This window comes from Bos javanicus, chromosome X (assembly GCF_032452875.1).
Source record: "Bos javanicus breed banteng chromosome X, ARS-OSU_banteng_1.0, whole genome shotgun sequence".
Classification (NCBI taxonomy): Eukaryota; Metazoa; Chordata; class Mammalia; order Artiodactyla; family Bovidae; genus Bos; species Bos javanicus.
The window spans coordinates 110,945,643-110,968,906 of NC_083897.1; the positions used below are offsets into that span (position 1 = coordinate 110,945,643).

General features: G+C 40.7%; 1 long non-coding RNA gene across 1 annotated transcript in view; it reads right to left on the bottom strand.

Moving 5' to 3' along the window:
• LOC133243504 (uncharacterized) overlaps positions 1–22,876 on the bottom strand; it is a 46,789-nt gene extending 23,913 nt beyond the window's left edge. The window contains exon 1 of the long non-coding RNA XR_009735100.1: positions 647–22,876. This is a non-coding gene — a long non-coding RNA (uncharacterized LOC133243504). The remainder of the gene's footprint in view (positions 1–646) is intronic.
• Positions 22,877–23,264: the final 388 nt, after the last annotated feature.

Below are 23,264 nucleotides of genomic sequence, written 5' to 3' on the forward strand. Positions count from 1 at the left end.
AGAGTGATTAAAAAGATAAAACCATGTTCTGAATAATTTTGTTAACAAATTTAAAATATTAGGTGAAATGGGAAAAAAAAGTTTTTAGAAAAATGTAACCTATCTAAACTGGTTCAATTAGACAAACAGAAACCCATGAAATACAAAATCAATAGTTTAAGTTATCCTATCAGAAAACACACTAGAACCAAATGGCTTTGTAGGGAAGTTGCAGAAAATGTGAAATAACAAAGAATTCCAATAATCAAATTTTCCAGTAGAGGAAAAGAAGGAATATTTCCTCCAGTTTATTTGGTGATAGCATAATAACCTTAATAGCAACTTTTAAATAGTGTACTAAAAAGTTATAGAACTGGGCTTATTGGAGAAATAGCTGATTCTAGGACTGGGGTCGAAAATGTACACAATAAACCATTTAATGCCAGAAAGAAAGTGTTTGAAAAAACAATGAAACAAAACAAAATAGTTCAATGGTTTGGGTATGCCAAAGGAACATAGAAGCCAGCATTTGAGTAACAAAATAAATAACATAGTATTGAATTATAACTCAAAATATAAAATAAGTATACATGAGTCCACAGTGATATTAATAAATAAATAATTAGTGAATTCCTTGGTGGTCCAGTAGTTAGGACTTGGCACTTACAATGCTGTGGGCCCAGTTTCAATCCCTTGTTGCAGTAACTAAGATCCTGCAAGCTGCAGGGTGTGGCAGAAAAAAAAGAAAAGTTAAGGGAGAAGAAAAAATCTTTTGTGCAGAATTCCAAATAATTTATGTAAGTCTTCCTCCTTTAAGGAGGGAGAGCGTAAGTCTCCACTCCTTAACTGTGGACTTGCATAATAACTTCCTTCCAAAGAGAACTCTATGAAAAGTTATAGGAACAATTCACGAATGAACATGGATGCACTACTCATCAACAAACTAACAACAATCTAAATAGTCTTGTTAAAAAAAATCGTCATTACCAAATTGGTATTATCCCAAGAGTTATTTTAATATTACTAAAAATGCTAATAAAATTTACTACATTAAGAGACTATAGGAGAGAAAAATGGTCATATAAATAGATCAACAAAACACATTTGATAAAATTCAGCATCCTTTCCTAATAAGGATTTTCCGAGAACTAGAAATAAAAGGAAATCACTAACCTCTTCCCTGGTAGCTCAGTCGGTAAAGAATCTGCCTGCAGTGCAAGAGACACAGGTTCAATCCCTGGGTCAGGAAGATCCCTTGGAGAAGGAAACAGCAACCCAATCCAGTATTCTTGCCTGGAAAATTTCATGGACAGAGGAGCCTGTTGGGCTACAGTCCATGGGATCACAAGAGTCAGACATGACTTAGTGACTAAACCACCAACCATAATTAACTATGGAAGGCAGATCAGCAATTGCTAAGGCCTAGGTGACAGGGGTAGGGGTGGGGTTGGGGTGAGGAGGGATTGACTGCAAAAGAAACATGAAGGAACATATTGGAGTGATGGAAGTGTTTTATATCACAATAATGGTAGAGGTTACACTAATATCTGCATTAGTCAAAAGTCAGATCAGTGTTTTCATGTTCTTTGGATAAATATTCACAAGTGGGATAGTTGGAGATAGATGCATGCCTATGTTCATTGCAGCATTGTTTACAAGAGCCAAGATATGGAAACAACTTAAGTGCGCGTCAACAGACGAATGCATAAAGAAGATATGCTGTATATACACAATGGAATACTTCTCAGCAATAAAAAAAGATGAAATATTGTCATTTGCAACAATGTGAATGGACCGTGAGGGTATTATGCTATATGAAATGTCCGATGGAGAAAGACAAATAGTGTGATTTCACTCATATGTGAAACATAAAACAACAACAACAACAAAAAATGAACAAAGCAAATGTATAACTATAGAGAACACAGGAGTAATTACCAGAGGGGAAGAGGGAGAGTGTAAAATGCGTAAAGTGGGTCAGCTCTAGTGAAGAGGGGAAACTAAATTTTTGGTGGTGAGCACACCACAGTTTATATAGAAGTAGAAATATAATATGGTACACATGAAATATATAATGTTATACACCAATGTTACCTCAATAAAAATAAATTTTAAAAATCATCAAACTGCACATTTAAAATTGGTGAATTTTACTTTGTGCATATTTTACTTCAATAAAGCTGACAAAACTAGAACAGGAACTATCAACTTGATAAAGGACATCTACAAGAACAACAACTTACAAAAATTATAAAACTTCTTGTGTGTTAACTCTTATTTTGTCTCCTGCTTCAGCAACCACTTCCATGCTGCTTCTAATGAGTTTGTTCACAGTTACTTTCAGAAGTAACTTCTCCTGGGGCTGCATCCTCTACCTGTCCCTTTCTGGAAGGGGCTGGCCAGGGTTACATGCATGATCCCACTTGCACTTATACATGTAAAATGTAAAAATACAGAGAAACTAACACTAAAGTTGAGTTCATCTTGGCCAATAGTGCAAAAAAAAAAAAAAGAAAAAGATGTATCAATCAGTGCTTTCTTACTTCTTCCCACAGCTGAACACTTTTGATGTGTTTTTCCCAGGTTGCCTCAGAAATTTCAAGCATTCATGAAGAGATGGAGCAGTAGAAAATATATTTCGTTTTTAGTTTGCAAATGGGACCCTGTTCACAAAGGGCAAAGAGAGACTGAAGGAACTGACCAATCCATACTGGTAGGCGGCTGCAAGATGAGCAGATCTCTGCATTCAACCACCAGAATCTTAAAAGTCTACACCGAAGCTTTAACAGGGTTTAGTCACATATACCATCCAAATGATCTCAATGACACATTACTATCTCAAGGCTGTCTCCTTGAAACAGCTCCTAATGTGGGAACAGTGGGCGTAAGTCCAAGGACACTAGGAGTCGGTGAGGAGTCTTTCATTGAACCGGGTCCATCTTGCAGGTCAACCAGTAACCATGTCTGGGTTTTAATGCATACATTAATGCACTGCTGGTAAAAGTACAAATCCAATAAAAGTAAACAAGTGCATACTCAACCCACAGTTCCACTCCTTAGCACATTACACTTGCACATAGGCCTTAAGCAGTGCTTACAGAATGTTCTGAGCACTATTCTTAAAGTCAAAATATGAAGCAGTCCAAGTGGTACTCCACAGAAGAACAAATATTCATTCATTGTATAAATATGCAGTGGAATATTATGCCAGAGAAAAAAAATGAAAGAATAGCAGCTACATGCATTGGCATTCATGCAGTTCAAAAAAAAAGTCACAGAAAAAGACATGCTGTAGGATTTTATTCATATAGCACTAAATGTGATAAAGCTAAATACTAGATTATTTGTGTGGTAAAAATATAAAGTAAAAGAAAGAGGATAATATAAATTTTTGGACCATGGTATTTAGGCTGAAGAAAGGAAGAGGAGATCAGTAAGGAGCATACATGGGGCTCTGAGTTGCTACTATTCAATTCTAAATATGTGTTGTTGTTGTTCAATCTCTAAGTCATGTCCAGCTCTTCGGACTTCATGGATGGCAGCATGCCAGGGTTCCCTGTCCTTCACTATCTCCTGGAGTTTGCTCAGATTGATGTCCATTGAGCTGGTGATGCTATCTAACAAAGAAGAAGTCACCTTCTTTTTCTCTTTCCTTCAATCTTTCCTAGCATCGGGGTCTTTTCCAGTGAGTCAGTTCTTCACATCAGGTGGCCAAAGTACTGGAGCTTCAGCATCAGTCCTTCCAACGAGTATCCAGGGCTGATTTACTTTAAGATTGACTGGTTTATTTATTTATTTACTCTAAATACGGTGTCAGGTAATTTGCTACTGGTTAAATTGAAATACCTCCCTTTTGCAAATATGCTATATTTCATAATAAAAAATGTGACTATGAAGAAAAATAGTTTTACAGTTGGTACTTTGCTCAGAGGTAGACTGTAAGATGTAGACCTGCTTCTCTAGAGTACAGGAAATAGTTTACAATATTTATGGTCATTTGGACAAAACCCCTTCTAGGGACCTAGTTAAACTGAGCTCCAATATCTATCCTCACCTCACCCATGCTCAGTAGTGTCTCCACAAAGTTAGAATAATGTACACAAACTCAATGGAAACTGAAAAATATGTTTTTAGCTGAGAAATAATCCATGAACTTTAGGCCATGGAAGAGCCTATGAAAGCTCTTAGCCTTAGTTGGTTATCCATTTTACATATAGCAGTGTGTACATGTCAATCCCCAGAGAAGGCAATGGCACCCCACTCCAGTACTCTTGCCTGGAAAATCCCATGGATGGAGGAGCCTGGAAGGCTGCAGTCCATGGGGTCGCTGAGGGTCGGACACGACTGAGCGACTTCCCTTTCACTTTTCAGTTTCATGCATTGGAGAAGGAAATGGCAACCCACTCCAGTGTTCTTGCCTGGAGAATCCCAGGGACGGGGAAGCTTGGTGGGCTGCCGTCTATGGGGTCACACAGAGTCGGACACGACTGAAGTGACTTAGCAATAGCAATTAGCGACATGTCAATCCCACACTCCCTAACTATCCCTTCCCCCTAACCTTCCTCCTGTGGTAACCATAAGTTCATGTTCTCAAAGTCTGTGAGTCTGTTAATGTTTTATAACTAAGTTCATGTGTGTCATTGCTTTTTAGATTCTGCATATAAGTATATAAGGGGTATCATAATGATATTTGTCACTCTCTGACTTACTTCACTCAGTATGACAATCTCTAGGTCCATCCATGTTGCTGAAAATGGCATTATTTCTTTCTTTTTAAAGGAAACCCTTCTACACTGTTTGTGGGAATGTAAATTGGTACAGCCACTAAGGAGAACAGTATGGGGGCTTCTTTAAAAAAATAAAAATAGAGCTACCATATGATTCTGCAATCTCACTCCTGGGTATATATCTGGAGAAAAACATGGTCTGAAAGGATTCATGGACCCCAGTATTCATTGCAGCACTGTTTTCAATAGTCAACACATGGAAGCAACCCCTTTGTCCATCAATAGAGGAATGGATAAAGATGTGGTACATATGTACAATGGAATGTTCCTTAGCTTAGCTTTTTAACTACATATCCTCATCATTTTTGTGATGCAGAAAACAAGTAACCTGGATGGAACTGAGTGTAAATATTGGTCCAACTGCAATATCAGAACAATAAAGTTAATATTACAACTATAAAGAATTTTTCTAGGATATGTACCTCTTAAGTGAAATTAGAGTGAGCTGAGGTTACTCTGTTCATGGGGTTCTCAAGGCAAGAATACTGAAGAGGTTTGCCATTCCCTTCTCCAGTGGACCACATTCTGTCAGACCTCTCCACCTTGACCGTCTGTCTTGGGTGGCCCCATACAGCATGGCTTAGTTTCGTTGAGTTAGACAAGGCTGTGATCCATGTGATCAGATTGGCTACTTGTCTGTGACTGTAGTTTCAGTCTGTCTGCCCCCTGATCCCCTCTCTCAGTGCCTACCATCTTACCTGGGTTTCTCTTACCTTGGACACGGGGTCTCTCTTCATGACTGCTCCTTACCTCCGATGCAGGGTAGCTCCTTTGGGCCATGCTCATGCCCGTCGCAGCCGCTGTGCTTCTGCACCATCGCAGCTGCCATGGCACGTGTAATCACGATGGTATGATCATTCACCTAGAGCCAGACATCCTGGAATATGAAGTCAAGTGGGCCTTAGGAAGCATCACTATGAACAAAGCTAGTGGAGGTGATGGAATTCCAGTTGAGCTATTTCAAATCCTGAAAGATGACACTATGAAAGTGCTGCACTCAATATGCCAGCAAATTTGGAAAACTCAGCAGTGGCCACAGGACTGGAAAAGGTCAGTTTTCATTCCAATCCCAAAGAAAGGCAATGCCAAAGAATGCTCAAACTACCACACAATTGCACTCATCTCACACGCTAGTAAAGTAACGCTCAAAATTCTCCAAGCCAGGCTTCAGCAATATGTGAACTGTGAACTTCCAGATTTTCAGCTGGTTGTAGAAAAGGCAGAGGAACCAGAGATCAAATTGCCAACATCCGCTGGATCATGGAAAAAGCAAGAGAGTTCCAGAAAAACATCTATTCCTGTTTTATTGACTATGCCAAAGCCTTTGACTGTATGGATCACAATAAACTGTGGAAAATTCTGAAAGACATGGGCATACCAGACCACCTGACTTGTCTCTTGAGAAATCTGAATGCAGGTCAGGAAGCAACAGTTAGAACTGGACATGGAACAACAAACTGGTTCCAAATAGGAAAAGGAGTATGTCAAGGTTGTATATTGTCACCCTGCTTATTTAACTGCTATGCAGAGCACATCATGAGAAACGCTGGGCTGGAAGAAGCACAAGCTGGAATCAAGATTGCTGGGAGAAATACCAATAACCTCAGATATGCAGATGACACCACCCTTATGGCAGAAAGTGAAGAACTAAAGAACCTCTTGATGAAAGTAAAAGAGGAGAGTGAAAAAGTTGGCTTAAAGCTCAACATTCAGAAAACTAAGATCATGGCATCTGGTCCCATAACTTCATGGCAGATAGATGGGGAAACAGTGGAAACAGTGGCTGACTTTATTTTTCTGGGCTCCAAAATCACTGCAGATGGTGACTGCAGCCATGAAATTAAAAGACGCTTACTCCTTGGAAGGAAAGTTATGACCAACCTAGATAGCATATTAAAAAGCAGAGACATGACTTGGCCAACAAAGGTCCATCTAGTCAAGGCTATGGTTTTTCCAGTGGTCATGTATGGATGTGAGAGTTGGACTGAAGAAAGCTGAGCGCCAAAGAATTGATGGTTTTGAACTGTGGTGTTGGAGAAGACTCTTGAGTGTCCTTTGGACTGCAAAGAGATCCAACCAGTCCATCCTAAAAGAGATCAGTCCTGGGTGTTCATTGGGAGAACTGATGTTGAAGCTGAAACTCCAATACTTTGGCTACCTGATGTGAAGAGCTGACTCATTTAAAAGACCCTGATGCTGGGAAAGATTGAGGGCAGCAGGAGAAGGGGATGACAGAGGATGAGATGGTTGGATGGCATCACCGACGCAATGGACATGGGTTTGGGTGGACTCGGGGAGTTGGTGATGGACAGGGAGGCCTGGCGTGCTGTGGTTCATGGGGTTGCAAAGAGTCGGACACGACTGAGTGACTGAACTGAACTGACGTTACTCTTCATTGTGGCATTCAGGTTTCTCATTGTGGTGGCTTTCTTTGTGGCAGAGCGTGGGCTCTAGGGTATGCAGACTTCAGTAGTTGCAGCTCATGGGCTCGGTAGTTGCAGCACGGGATCTAGAGCATGGGCTCAGTTGTTCCATTGCAAGTGGGATCTTCCCTGACCAAATCTGTGTCTCCCACATTGGCAGGTGGATTCCTAACCACTGCACCACTAAGAAGTCTGGAATCTTAATTTTTTACATTTGCAAAAACACAAATATTAAATAAATGGATTTCTTGTCTTGAAAAGATAACTAAATCATTTAATACTCAATCTAAAAATATCTCCTAAAATGAGGTTTAAAGTTTACAACCTTTTTCAGTGCATTGGGACATAAACAAGTTTATATCTCTTATTTTTCAAAGTGATTGCTTAAAACCTCACATCTTTTTACTAGCATTGTGTCCAATTTTTCCCTTTTTGGGGCTTTAGCTTGCATTAATCAAGAAAAGGAGAATTTACATGGTCAGTTCTTTTCCCAGAACCAACCCACACAAAGAGCTGGAGTCTGGTTCTAATACTATGGTGCTGTCGAATGGAGTCACAGTTGGACTTGGGTTTTCTGACGTCTGATGGTTCTTAGTCCTGTACTGAGGTGACGCCTTTGGTGATTTGGACCCTTTGTGGGACAAAGAAGTATCCTGGTCTAGGGTTCCAACTTTATCATTTTGTGTGTATGTATGTGTGTGCACATGTGCATGTATTTTTAAGGTCACACTCACATTCTCAGCCCTTGTTCTTCCAAATAAAATGGGATCTTCTCATAAAGGAGCACCTATTTACCAATCTTGGGGTATAGATCCAAGACATTTCCTTTGAATAAGACTCCTTATTAGAAATCTAATAACACCTTTCAAAAATATGTGATTATCTGGGTTATATTTTTGGTTTTATTCTAAGGAGAAAGAGAGCTTAGACACTTAGGAGTTATCCTGGAGTTGAATTGCAGCTAGAATATTGTTTAATTATTTTCAGTTTTTTACCATTGCTTCTCCCATAGTTAATTTGACAATTACCAAAATGTGGGCAAGCACCATAAACAGGTATCATAACCAACAAATAATTATTGGTAAACACCCATCTCTACAATGAGTGGGGCTATAATAGAGTAACTTAGTAGCTCTGAGTCTTGAGCATGCCCTGGGCATCAGTTGGCCTGCTTTATCAAGACAGTGGAATGTGTGCCTGTGTGCTCAGTCACCAAATAGCGTCAGATCATTTTGCGACCCTATGGACTGTAGCCAGCCAGGCTTCTCTGTCCATGGGATTCTCCAGGCAAGAATACTGGAGTGGGCTGCCATGCCCTCCTCCAGGGGATCTTCCCGACCCAGGGATCAAACCCATGTCTTTTATGTCTCCTGCATTGGCAGGCAGGTTCTTTACCACTAGCACCACCTGGGAAGCCCCAGACAGTAGAGAATGTTAGTTAATTTGATTAGCTAGTTAGTTGAATAGAAATCGGTTTCTTACATGAGATCATGATACATTAAAATGACATATAGGTAATTCCCTGGTGGTTCAGTGGTTAGGACTTGGCATTTTCACTGCCAAAAGCTCGGGTTCCATCCCTGGTCAGGGAACTAAGATCCCACAGCTGCCCATGGTGTGGCCTCCCAAAAGTGACATATAAAGTACAAAAGATATATGAACTAGGAGTCACTGTGACCCTATATATTATATTTCACCTAAGATGACATCATTCATCCCTGGTTAACACAGTAATCTTATACATTTTTGACTTGTATTGGTATTCGGATCATGCTTTGCACAAACTGAGCTTGGTGTGTGTTTTTTATAAATACTACTTAGTCTGAAAAACTAAATCTCAAATTGGAGAAAAAGGCGACTAGAAATGCCAGAGGAAGAAAAAGGGTGAATGATTGGTGGTGTGTAGGGGAGCGGGGGTGTCAGTCCTGAGCTGAAATCTACTAGCAGGAATAGAACCAAAGGCAATTAGTAGTGTTTGTCAACTTTTGTTCCTTCAGTATAATGTAGCTTTAGGCCTCCTTCTAAAAAAAAAAATTAGTTGGGGATAATGAAGTGATCTTGATGTTCTATCTATTTCAGATGATATAAGAAAAAAATTTCAGCTTTACTACTTAACTGCAAGGCCTTAGGTAAGTAACTCAAACTTCATGCAACTCAGTTATTTCAGCTAAGAAGCAGTGCTGTCACCTTCCACTTTGTGTGATTGTATTCGTTTAATAAATTTTAAAAGCATGGGTAAAACACCTAGAAAATGCTAGCAATTGATAGGTGCTCAAAATTATAATTAACAATAATATTAATAAAATGATGTGTAATGAAATCTGATTTGGAGCTACCTGTATTTCTCACTTACTAGGTATTAATACTCGTGTGTCACAACTTTTAAGTCTTTGATAGTCCTTGATCAGTCATCAGAGTGATGTCCACAGTATTTTCTCTCTTTCCCAACCTACTAGCCAAACTTGACAGCACATTGTAACAGGGTCTTATACTGGAATTCTCCTTCCCTCAAACTTAAATGAGATACCAAATAGAAAAGATATTGGCATGCCAGAGTGAGAGTGACAGAGACACTTTCTTCCAATTACCTATTTACAAAGAATAAAGTAGAACCAGTTCCATCTCCTGAAACTCTCATCCTAATCAGCAACATAAAAACAGATGTAGACTAGAAGCAGCACCTCTTTATAAAACAGTAGCTTTGTACATCCAACCTGTGTGTGTGTGTGTGTGTGTGTGTGCTAAGTTGCTTGAGTCATGTCCGACTCTTTACAACTCTATGGACTGTAGCCTGCCAGGCTCCGCTGGCCATGGGAGGTCCGACCTACAAAGAATTAATGCTAAATGAAGTTTGGAGTTTGATTAATACAGTGTAGCTGGGCCTTCTAATCTGAATCAAAACTATATTTGCCACCTAAATTGACCATGTGCTGTGCTGCACTGTGCTTAGTCACTCAGTCGTGTCTGACTCTTTGGGACCCCATGGACCACAGCCTGCCAGGCTCCTCTGTCCATGGGGATTCTCCAGGCAAGAATACTGGAGTGTGTTATCATGCCCTCCTCCAGGGGATCTTCCTAACCCAGGGATGGAACCCAGGTCTCCTACATTGCAGGTGGATTCTTCACCAGCTGAGATACCAGAGAAGCCCCAAATTGACCAGACTCTCTATTTATTACATGAAAGTGAACAGAAATCCATGAACTCTATAAGAGTTTTCAATGAAGAGTGGAGGAAGATTCAGTTCAGTTCAGTTCAGTCGCTCAGTCGTGTCCAACTCTTTGCGACCCCATGAATTGCAGCATGCCAGGCCTCCCTGTCCATCACCAACTCCCGGAGTTCACTCAAACTCATGTCCATCGAGTTGGTGATACCATCCAGCCATCTCATCCTCTGTTGTCCCCTTCTCTTCCTGCCCCTAATCCCTCCCAGCATCAGGGTCTTTTCCAATGAGTCAACTCTTCACCCCAGACTAAAAATGTTTAAAGAGACATTTGAAGAAAAGAAAAGAAGTTGTCTTTTGTTTCTTTCAATTTTTCATAGTGGTAAAATACGCATAACATAAAGTTTACCATTTTAACCATTTATAAGTGTGTGGTTCAGTGGAATTAAATTCATTCACAATCATGTGCTACCATCAACACTATCAAACTCCAGAACTCTTGTAAAACGGACACTCTAAACCCAGTAAACAGTAACTCCCCATTTGTCCCTTCCTCCCAGCCCCTGCCAACCACTATCCTACTTTTGTTAGTTATCTTTTGAGTATTCTTTTTCCAAACAGACTTGAATGGTAGAATCTTTCAAATATTCACTCTTTAATATCACATATCTAGGTTGCTTCCAAACAAGCTTTGCATTTTTCTTTCTATGTAATGCTTTTCCAGACTTTTTTTTTTTCTTATGGAATTGTTGTCAAATTATTCAAAGTATAGTCAATACTGGGCTTCCCAGGTGGTGCTAGTGGTAAAGAACCCACCTGCCAAGGTAGGAGACATAAGAGACACAGGTTCGATCCCTGGGTCAGGAAGACCCCCTGGAGGAGGGCATGGCAACCCACTCCAGTATTCTTGCCTGGAGAATCCCATGAACAGAGGAGCCAGGTGGGCTATAGTCCACGGAGCCGCAAAGAGTCAGACACGACTGAAGCGACTAAACACACAGGCACACACGCACACATGCATAGTCATCTCTAACTTAATCTAGACAAATATCTCTATTTCTGATCTCTTTCCATTTAAAGTACCATTAATGATTACCACCCCCTTCATGAATCAAAACTTTTTCATGGTGAAGGGGCTTGTGTAACTCAATGAAGCTATGAGCCATGCCATGCAGGACCATGCAAGATGGGCGGGTCATAGTGAAGAGTTCTGACAAAACATGGTCCACTGGAGGAGGGAATGGCAAAACATTCCAGTATTCTTGCTGCAAGAACCTCATGGACAGTATGAAAAGATATGACACCAGAAGGTGAGCCTCCCCCACCCCCTCCAGGTGCCCAATATGCTTCTGGGGTAGAGTGGAGGGTAATTACTAATAGCTCCAGAAAGAATGAAGCAGCTGGGCCAAAGCAGAAATGGCACTCAGTTGTGGATGTGTTTGGTGGTGAAAGTGAAGTCTGATGCTCTAAAGAACAATATTGCATAGGAACCTGGAATATTAGGTCCATGAATCAAGGTAAATTGGATGCGGTCAAGCAGGAGGTGGCAAGAGTGAACACTGACATCTTAGGAATAAGTGAACTAAAATGGACAGGAATGGGTAAATTTAATTCAGATGACCATTATATCTACTACTGTGGGCAAGAATCCCTTAAAAGATATGGAGTAGCCCTCAGAGTCAACAAAAGGGTCCAAAATGCAGCACTTAGTTGCAACTTCAGAAACGACAGAATGATCTCGGTTTGTTTCCAACAACATCAACATCACAGTAATCCAAGTCTATGCTTCAACCACTAATACCGAAGAAGCTGAAGTCAAACGGTTCTACGAAGATGTCAAGATCTTCTAGTACTAACACCAAAAAAAGATGTCCTTTTCATCATAGGGGATTGGAATACAAAAGTAAGAAATCAAGAGATACCTGGAGTAATGGGCAAATCTGGTCTTGGAGTACAAAATGAAGTAGGGCAAATGCTAACAGAGTTCTGCCAAGAGAACGCACTAGTCATAGCAAATACCCTCTTCCAACAACCCAAGAGACAACTCTACACATGGACATCACCAGATGGTCAATGCTAAAATCAAACTGATTACATTCTTTGAAGATGGAGAAGCTCTAAACAGTCAGCAAAAACCAGACCTGGAGCTGTGGTTCAGATCATGAGCTCCATATTGCAAAATTCAGACTTAAATTGAGGAAAGTAGGGAAAACCACTAGGCCACTCAGGTATGACCTAAATAAAATCCCTTATGATTATATTGTGGAGATAATGAATAAATACAAGGCATTATATCTGTAAGACAGAGTGTCTGAAGAACTATGGACAGAGGTTCATAACACTGTACAACAGATGGTGACCAAAACCATCTCAAAGAAAAAGAAATGCAAGAAGGCAAAATGATTGTCTGAGGAGGCCTTACAAATAGCTGAGAAAAGAAGAGAAGTGAAAGGCAAGGGAGAAAGGGAAAGATAAACTCAACTGAATGTAAAGTTCCAGAGAATAGCAAGGAGAGATAAGAAAGCCTTCTTAAGTGAACAATGCAAAGAAATAGAGGAAAACAATAGGATGAGAAAGATTAGAGATCTCTTCAAGAAAATTGGAAATATCAAGGGACCATTTCATGCAAGGAAGGGCACAATAAAGGTCAGAAACGCTAAGGACCTAACAGAAGCAGAAGAGATTAAGAATAGATGGCAAGTCTACACAGAAGAACTGTACAAAAAAGGTCTCAATGACCCAGATAACCACGAGGGTGTGGTCATTTTGGCCTAGATCCAGGCCAAAATACTGGAGTGGGTTGCTGTGCGCTCTTCCAGGGGATCCTCCTGACCCAGGGATCAAACTTGTGTCTCTTATGTCTCCTGCATTGGCAGGTGAGTTCTTTACCACTAGCACCACCTGGGAAGCCAGTTTGATTCACTGCTTGCTTATTTCTTAAAAACAGCAGAATGTGGATCATGTGAGAGACTATGACAACAGCAGAAAAAGAAATAAAACGAGGGAAAGATTTTTAAAATGGGAAAAGGTAACTCGTGTATACATGCTTAAGAAATGCCTTTTGATTGCTTTAACCTCTCTCTTTCTGGGTCTGTTTTTCTCACTGGATTTAGGGAAAGGGAGTAAACACCAAAAACTATTGGGAAAACACCATGAATTTTAAAGAATATGAGAATAGAATTAAAATGCATGGAGTAACAGAAGGGAATTTTGCTCAAGTCTATCAAAAATTAAAACCACACCCTTTAAAATAATTTCTATTTTAGTTTTGCCAACTCCAAAGGACAACTTTAATGTATTAATGTATTTATTTTTTCTTATATTATTTGACCCTACATTCAGAAACTTGAGCAAGGAATGAAAAGTAGATCTGGGTTTCCTCCTAAAAGAAAACCTGTTTCTAAGAAAGAAATGGACTCCAGGAAAGGCATGAGAAACAGCAGCACACTCTAATTTAGTCAATGAAAAAAATACATTTAAAAAGACTAAAAGACGCAAAGAACACACAACACACACAAAATATGTGCTCTCCCTCCTGGACACACGCAAAGTATTAAAATGTATGGACACAAACAAGTGTCCAGAGACTGAAGTGAAAGTGCCAGTGAATTGGTAAAATGACTCAAAACATGTTGAGAAAAATTGCAAAAGATATTGACTAGAATATATTATAAAAAAATGTACTTCTCTGAATGTGTTTAGGAATCTGCTTTATCTGTCTTGTTTTATAAAAATTGGTGATATCTTGTCAGGAAATAGTGAAGGGTTATCAGAAATCACAGCTTAGTTCACAGTAGGGTGATGACGTCAAAACATAGAATGGTGGCGTCAGTCACATCAATTTTACGCCAACTATGAAAAATTGGTTCCTACAAGCATTACTAGCCTGACCTTTAGTTTTGTCAACTCTAATAATCAATAATTTTTATTTATCTTCTATTTTTTCTCCTGATCTGTTAACTATTCATATATAACTGAGCTTTATATAGTTTTTAAAGGAAATTTTGCCTTTCACTTTCGTTTTCTCTTCATCATACTGAAAAATCCTGTGTCCATTCACTCTATACATCTCTACATGTCCCCTGGATAAACTTTCCCAAATGCTGTCTTTAGCTTACTTTCGACTCCACAGCCAGCTTATGTTCTCAACACTGTTAACTGGTGCACTACTTTTTGTTTGTCATTTCTTCAATTAAGAGCAGTATATATGAGTTTCCCAGATCTAATAACTCGGTTGGCTAAAGAAGGAATTTAAAAAGAGTTTGGAGAGCAAATGTCAAAGTGGCCTGAGTTTGAAACTACAACAATGCAGCTTCATCTTCTTCCATTACTTACAGATATCATTTCCAGGTCTATGACTCTTTGTATTTGATGGTCTTTATCAGTGGGGATTAGCCACTCTCTTCTACTTTGTTTCATGAAGGTCTTTCAGATGAGTTGGATAATTGAACTTTTGCCTTTTACTTCTTGATCCCTAGTAGCTTATTTCGGAGAAGGCAATGGCACCCCACTCCAGTCCTCTTGCCTGGAAAATCCCATGGACAGAGGAGCCTGGTAGGCTGCAGTCCATGGGGTCTCGAAGAGTCAGACATGACTGAGCGACTTCACTTTCACTTTTCACTTTCATGCATTGGAGAAGGAAATGGCAACCCACTCCAGTGTTCTTGCCTGGAGAATCCAAGGGACAGCGGAGCCTGGTGGGCTGCCGTCTATGGGGTTGCAGAGTCGGACACGACTGAAGCGACTTAGCAGCAGCAGCAGTAGCTTATTTATGTGGAGAAGGAAATGGCAACCCACTCCAGTGTTCTTGCCTGGAGAATCCCAGGGACGGAGGAGCCTGTGGGCTGCCGTCTATGGGGTTGCACAGAGTCAGACACAACTGAAGTGACTTAGCAGCAGCAGCTTATTTGTGTAATGTGAAGTTGCAATAAATATCTCAGAGTGAATTCACAAGAAGCCAGGGGTCATTCTTAGTGTACTTCTGTCTTAAAAGTTGGTTTTTAATGTGCAATTGAAGAAGCATCATCATTTGTATTCATCAGTTAATTAACATGTCCAACTCCTGGAATCGCACTGAGAATGATCGCTCTCAGAGGAGGGTGAAAAACAACAACCAAAAAGCTGACGAACAACTACTGACTCAGAAATGCACTGATGACCCTTAACGTACACAACACTGACTAATCATTGCCAATAAGATCAGAAATTAGTGACAATTAGAGCCCGCCATGAAGTGCACATGAATGAAACTCCATTCTCTTGGTCACCACATAATGCATTGAAGAGTAAGCAAGAAAAGGTGCTCTTAAAAATAATCCTGTTAGTAGCTGCTTTTACACAGCTACTTGCGATAGAGGTTGAGCTCTGAGAGACCTGAGTAGATGTAGACCAGGTGCTTCCCAAACTTTAATTTGTACACTAATCACTATGGATTTCATTAAACTACAAATTCTGACTCAGTTGCTTTGTGGGGGTGGGGGGGTGGGGGTGAGGTCAGGACCTGCATTTCCGGCATGCTCAGGTGACTCCAATACTGCTGGTGCCCATGGACCACACTTTGAAGAGTAAGGATTTAGGGCTGTAGGGATGGAACCCACTGAATGAGCAGATGGAGAGAGGAGAAAGGGATGGGACAGAGAAGAGAGGATAGATGCAGGTTCTGATGAGGTAAGCAAGACGTGGAAGCTTTCCTTTTTACAGTGTAGCACCCTTTCCTCATGATGTCTCAAGCAGTCAGAAAACTTTCATAAATTCAAAACTATATAGTGCTATTGGATATGTTTTTCCTGGAATTTGGTGAGGGCTGATATTTTTGGTTAGGGGTAGAACTGAGCATTTGACTAGATGCAGAACCAGATACAGAGAAGAACAGAAGCAGTAAGGATTTAGAAAAGGATTTTGGATTTTGAAGGATCATGAAATTATAGTCAAACAAAGTTTACCTAAATCTCCTAGGGATCAGAAGGCTTTAAGCTGACATCTGGATAATGCTAATATAATAATTATGATTAGTGCTTACCATATGCTAGACATTACATATTATATAAATTTCCTCATTAATCCTCACAACAACTCAATGATATAGGTATAACCCTATTTTATAAAGGAAGGATCTGAGGTTAATGTCATGCCCAAATCCATATACTCAGTAGGTTCCAGAGTGATTATCTTAACCTTGGTCTGGCTGAATCAAACCAACACCTATTCTTGTTTACTGAAGACCAGAAAGCTTGAAAGGGAAGACAGGAAAATGTGAAACAGATAGGTTAAGGAAAAGTTTCAAAAAGTGATTCAGGGAATGACAAAAATCTGATCTTCATATTGTTCTGATATTTCTACCAATACCTGTTTGGCCCTGAATGAACTGACATTTTGAATTTTGACAGACTACTGATGAATCATGCATGCAGTACTACTCACTAACTTTACAGGCAAAATTTAAAAGGTGAAATCTAGAGGTGAGAGTTACACTGAAATACAATTCCTAAGAGGATCTTTTTTTTTCCACTAGCCTCAATCCCTTAGCATTGCTGACATTTAAGACCACCTTTTGGAAATTCCAGAGAGAAATAGCTTAGCTGAATTTTTCTGCTTGGAAGTATGAATATAAATTGCTCCAGGTACCCTTTCTACTTAATCCTTTTTTAATTTCGGCCTTTCCTTCAATTAACTTTGAGCCATCACTATACTTAAGATGTATGAATTGGGGTTCATTTTTTTCCATCGTGAGTGTGAGTACTTCAGGCCACAAAAGAGAGACGGGATCCACACTTTCTAATGAAAGAGAACTTTCTTATATAGTACCTATCAGGAGAGCATTTGGAAGTGTTTCCAGTTACACTTTTGAGACAACCTATGTTACACAAAATAAACACACGGGAGAGGATACAATAGTGCTAATCATCATGTATTATGAAACTATTTTTGAGATGAGAAACTGACACTGTTGCAGTCTAATTTGGGAGGGGAGGTTCTAAGCAGGCACTTCTTAAAATTTTTTCATCAAGTCCTGGGTATCTTCATTTAAATGTTCAAGAGTAAAAGATGTCTATGAAAACTCAGCAAGAAGCGCACAAAAATGACTTTTTTTTCCCTTAATTTTTTGGCCACACCCTGTAGCACGTGGGATCTTAGTTCCCTGAGCAGGGATCAAACCCACTGGACCACCAGGGAAGATCTGCACAAAGATGGCTTTAGACTAAAATCTTACATCCCAGAGAATGCTTAGCTTATGAGCTCCAAAGAGAGCAATGGAAAATTTGAACAATTTCCCAGGGTGATTCCTAATGATGATGATTCCATCTCTACTCTAATTTCCTTGATTTGTGTTTAAGCCAACACCCAAGTCATGATTCAACACTAATCCCCTTCAACCTTCACAAAGCATAATCTAAACCTGCTCATTCGACCCCAATATTTCTGAGGCTTCCATGGTTCCAATTTCAATTTAGTCCTCAAGTGTGGGGCACACCAGGAGAGATGTAGAAATGATGTATCCTGATGATGATGGCCAAGGGTAACTGAAATGCCACCAGGATGAGAATATGTGGGTAGACATCCATTTGCTTCAGGGTAACAAAAAGGTTCCATTTATAGTTGTAGAAACAAAGAAACCAGAAGTTTAAAAATGCAGTCATATACACCAATAAAAACATTTTTTTTTTAATGCAGTCCCCAAGTGGTGCTAGCGGTAAAGAACCTGCCTGCCAGTGCAGGAGACGTAAGAGATGCAGATTCGATCTCTGGGTCGGGAAGATCCCCTGGAGTAGGAAATGGCAACCCACTCCAGTATTCTCACCTGGGAAATCCTCATGGACAAAGGAGTCTGGTGGGCTACAGTCCATAGGATCACAAAGAGTGGGACACAATCGAAGCAACTTCACACAGTATGCATGAAGTACTCAAAGAGCTTATATTTGGTCATTTCTCCACAAAGCTCTGAGTGAATAAAACTAAAATATAAATATGCAGTAGGATTTGTGCCATAAGTGATTTTAAGAAAACGGAAGTTTGAAAAAGATGGAAGAGACATTTAACATTAATCCCACTGGGAATATTCTAATTTCCCTGTATTTTTACTTTGCAGGCATCTGACACACTTCCTTCATTACGATAAACATATCAGTATTTGCTTTAAAACTAATCATTCTTTATTTCCAGGGGGTTCTTGTGTTTTCCTTTTCATGATTTATTTCCTTTCTTTGTGGGCAAGTAAATTATTATGGTCATAGGTACTATTATGAAATATGAAGTAGCTTGAAGTTAAAACATTCACACATTGCTGCCTGTTTTTCTGACTTGACTGTTTCAAACCTGAGTCTGATCACTTCCTTTACTTCAGAGTCTGGGAATGACTCCTTCCTGCCTTTCTGTGGCTACATAACTCAGGCAAAGTTACATGTCAGAGTTCTGACTCCAATTTTCATGGAACTCCTAAACTGTGGAATAGAATTTGGGCCCTTAGCTTTTGCCCCTCTAGTGCCCAGGTATAGAGGTGACCATGGTGACATGATGCCCAAGCTAGATTCAGGTAAAAGAGGGGGTCTCTGGTGTCTGTGTAGCATCATAATGAAGGGCCAACAAAGTTATCACTTCTAACAATTCTCTTGAAAATTTGCCTAAGCAAGGGACTCTTTCTTCACAGTTCAATGTAGTCCCATTTCATTTCTCAGTATGGGTCTTTTTCAATTTTTGTTTCTACTCCACACACACACACACAGTCTTTGGTTGTCACCTCCCATCTCACTTCCAGCCAGATATCTTTTTTTGGTAGGTTTTTATTCAGTGTTTACTAATTGATAGAATCCCTGCTTTACTATTTCCACTTTTAGAGTAAATGCAGGTCCACCATCCCAAATAATATAAAACTTTTGGGGCCAGCTGTGTTGAGAAAATCAGCCTTTTTCATATCATTGAATGATACTGTGGCTCATATGCTGTAAATTAGACAATACCCAACAGGGTTTGCGGCTCCATATTTATTCACACTAAGTGGAATAAACCAAAACCATAAACAGCCTCACATCAGTTTGTATTTTTTTTTTAACCAAATGAATTTGCTACAAACTTATGAAAAGGAAAAAAAAACAACAAACTTCTGTCTTGAGAGCTTTTTGTATTATGAAAATGAAGATTTAGGATTGTTGAGCTGTATTATACTCTGTAAATTCAACATAATTAAAAGAGGAATGGGGTATTCTAGGAGAATTTGGTTATTTGTTGTTTAAAATGCCTTCATTTTTTTTAACTTTTGAGAGAGTACAAAGACAATTTCATAGGTGATATAATGAAGGATGGAGTCACTCAAGTAAGCAGTTGAGACCAAGCCAGAAAGAAAAACGAAGCAAAAGGAGCATGGGGTTTAGGGGGCTGAGGAGGGTAGAGAAAGAAGAAAGCCCAAATTAGATGGAACAAAGATAAAGAAAAATATTGGCTGACTGGGAATGGAATCCCTAAAGGGAAAGTGATAGAACTTGGAGGAAAAAAGGTAACTTTGACAGCATAGTCAAGAAATATTCTTAAATATTATTTTCTTTTTAAAAATATTATTTTCAAATGTACACTTTAAACCTGTGAACAAACAACAGACTGGTTCCAAATAGGAAAAGGACTACATCAAGGCTGTATATTGTCACCCTGCTTATTTAACTTATATACAGAGTACATCATGAGAAACGCTGGGCTGGAGGAAGCACAAGCTGGAGTCAAGATTTCCGGGAGAAATATCAATAACCTCAGATATGCAGATGACACCACCCTTATGGCAGAAAGTGAAGAACTAAAGAGCCTCTTGATGAAAGTGAAAGAAGAGAGTGAAAAAGTGGGCTTAAAGCTCAACATTCAGAAAACTAAGATCATGGCATCTTGTCTCATCACTTCATGGCAAATAGATGGGAAAACAGTGGAAACAGTGGCTGACTTTATTTTTCTGGGCTCCAAAATCACTGCAGATGGTGGTTGTAGCCATGAAATTAAAAGACACTTGCTCCTTGGAAGGAAAGTTATGACCAACCTAGACAGCATATTAAAAAGCAGAGACATTACTTTGCCAACAAAGGTCCGTCTAGTTAAGGCTATGGTTTTTCCAGTGGTCATGTATGGATGTGAGAGTTGGACTGTGAAGAAGGCTGAGTGCCAAAGAATTGATGCTTTTGAACTGTGGTGTTGGAGAAAACTCTTGAGAGTCTCTTGGACTGCAAGGAGATCCAACCAGTCCATCCTAAAGGAAATCAGTCCTCGGTGTTCATTGGAGGGACTGATGTTGAAGCTGAAACTCCAATACTTTGGCCACCTGATGCGGAGAGCTGACTCATTTGAAAAGACCCTGATGCTGGAAAGATTGAGGGCAGGAGGAGAAGGGGAAAACAGAGGATGAGATGGTTGGATGGCATCACCGACTAAATGGACATGGGTTTGGGTGGAGTCTGGCAGTTGGTGATGGACAGGGAGGCCTGGTGTACTGAGGTTCATGGGGTTGAAAAGTGTCATGTATGGCACTTTTCAACCCCACGTATCGCTCACAACTGAGTGACTGAACTGAACTGAATAGAAAAATATCCCAGGTCTGGTCATCCTTATTAATCATCATTGTTTTTAATTTTTCAGTGTTCCATTAGGAACTATTTTCAAGGATAAGTATGTAAGATTATTTCTCCTTGGAAAGATAGTAGGCCAAAAAGCCTGTTGGAAGTTAGAAGTTACGGGGCTCAGAGTGCTCTAGCATTCTTTGTTAAGGGCAGTAAATATCATGACAGAGAGGTAGGGGGAAGTTGCCAGTTCTCTAATTTCCAAATGTAAGAAAACCATGGGTTTTTATTTCACATTGGATTGGTTCTTATTCTTAAGCCATTTGACAGGGGAGCCTGGTGGGCTGCCGGCTATGGGATCGCACAGAGTCGGACACGACTGAAGTGACTTAGCAGCAGCAGCAACTGTTTCTTACATTCAAATTGTTGCTTCAGTCAAAATATAGTCAGCTCTATGGAAAAATGTGATAAGAAGAAAAGAAACTGTCAGGGCTTCCCTGGTTTCCCTGGTGATCCAGCAGTTAAGACTCCCGAGTTTCCAGTACAGGGTACATGGGTTCAACTCCTGGTCAGGGAACTAAGATACCATATGCCTCCCAGTGTGGCCAATAAATAAATAAAATAAAAACAGCAAACAACAAAAACCCAGTTACCCATAAAAAAGTAACTCCTGCAGTGGGAAAGGATGATGTTTCATTAAAAGAGAGAAAGCATTTTTTCCATTCTTCCTATTTTTTTTTAAAAGTTATTGATTTTAATTGGAGGCTAATTACTTTACAGTATTGTGGTTGTTTTTGCCATACATCGACATGAATCAGCCACGGGTGTACATGTGTCCCTCCATCCTGAACTCCTCCTTACCTCCCTCTCCACCCGATCCCTCTGGGTTGTCCCAGAGCACTGGCTTTGAGTGCCTTGCTTGAAGCATGGAACTTGCACTGCTCATCTATTTTACATATGGTAATATACATGTTTCAATGCCATTCTCTCAAATTATCCCACCCTTGCCTTCTCCCACATAGATCAAAAGTCTGTTCTTTACATCTGTGTCCCTTGTGCTGTCTTCGTCTTTCTAAATTCCATATATATGCGTTAATATACTATATTGGTGTTTCTCTGACTTACCTCACTCTGTATATCCAGTCTTCCTTTCTTAACCAGTATTTTTGGGTTTCTCCCCAACTTTCCCATATAGTGAAAGATCTGGGATCATCCCTACCCCCAACGAACTATTCAATAAATTGTTTCTTTTATAGGAAAAAGGGAAAGTAGTTAAAGAGATACAAGAGACAGATAACCTACCATTACAAGCTGAACCAATCAATTACAGAATTGCAAATTCAATTTCAAGGTGAGTCTATTCCTCCTGTGGGGAGGCGGGCTGCGGGGGGGGGGGGGGGGGGGGCGTCTCCTTAAAAATCCAGTCAAACCGGATTGAATCCTTAGCCCCAAGCACACAGTAAACGCGGATAGACTGATTACTTAAAGATATCCTACTTTTCCTATGCCAGGCCCTGGGCCAGGTCTTCCGGGCACAGGAAAAGGTTAATGCCATTTACAGACTCAGATCCAACTTGGCATAATGTAAAGCCCAATGAATAAAGGTTTTAGACAACGCGCGAAGAACACAGCAGCCGATAAGCAAGTAAGGTTTACATCACATTTTGTGGAAGCTCTCCTTCCCGTTTTAGCTCCTGCGTTCGTTCCCTGAGCAAGCGCCCTTCCTAGGGGGCGAGAAAATAGGCGAGCTCAGAGAATAGAAACGCCGGTAAGCTGGCGGGGAAAGTTAGGAAATAGGGAAAACTGGGGGGTGGCGGGGAGATGACTTGCTCCAAGACTAGGTTCATCCTGAGTTTGAAAAGAGAGTACTTTTGTCACTTTTCTCCATGTTCCAAATCCCCGGGATGAGAAATCGGCGGGGCGGGAGGGGGCGTGTTACATCCCTGAGAGACCCTCCCTGGGCTCCAGTGGCCACATCCCAGGAAACCTAGGAATCTACAGCTGACGCCTTCTAGAAAAGGACCCACCCCAGCTCCCTAAGAAAAGGAAACCCACGTGACGGGAGGGGGCGGGGGCGGGAAACCAGGCGACCCCGGAGCAAGCGCGGCCAGGGGCGGGGCCGGGGCCCCGCTGCTTCGAGGAATCGCCCGGCACAGCGGTTCGAGGGCGGAGGGATCGCACTGGGCTCTGGGATCGCAGCACACGAGGACAGAGGACTCGCTGAGCGCGCACCGCGCACGCGGGGCCGAGAAAGAGGGGTTCCGCTCTGCTCGCACCGGGCACGGGCAGGGCGGACGCGAGCCTCTCGCGCGGGGAGCCGGGAGCCGGAGCCGAAGCCTGACGCCGCCTGGGTGCTGACCGCTGCCCCTCCCCGCTCGGCGCCGCCTC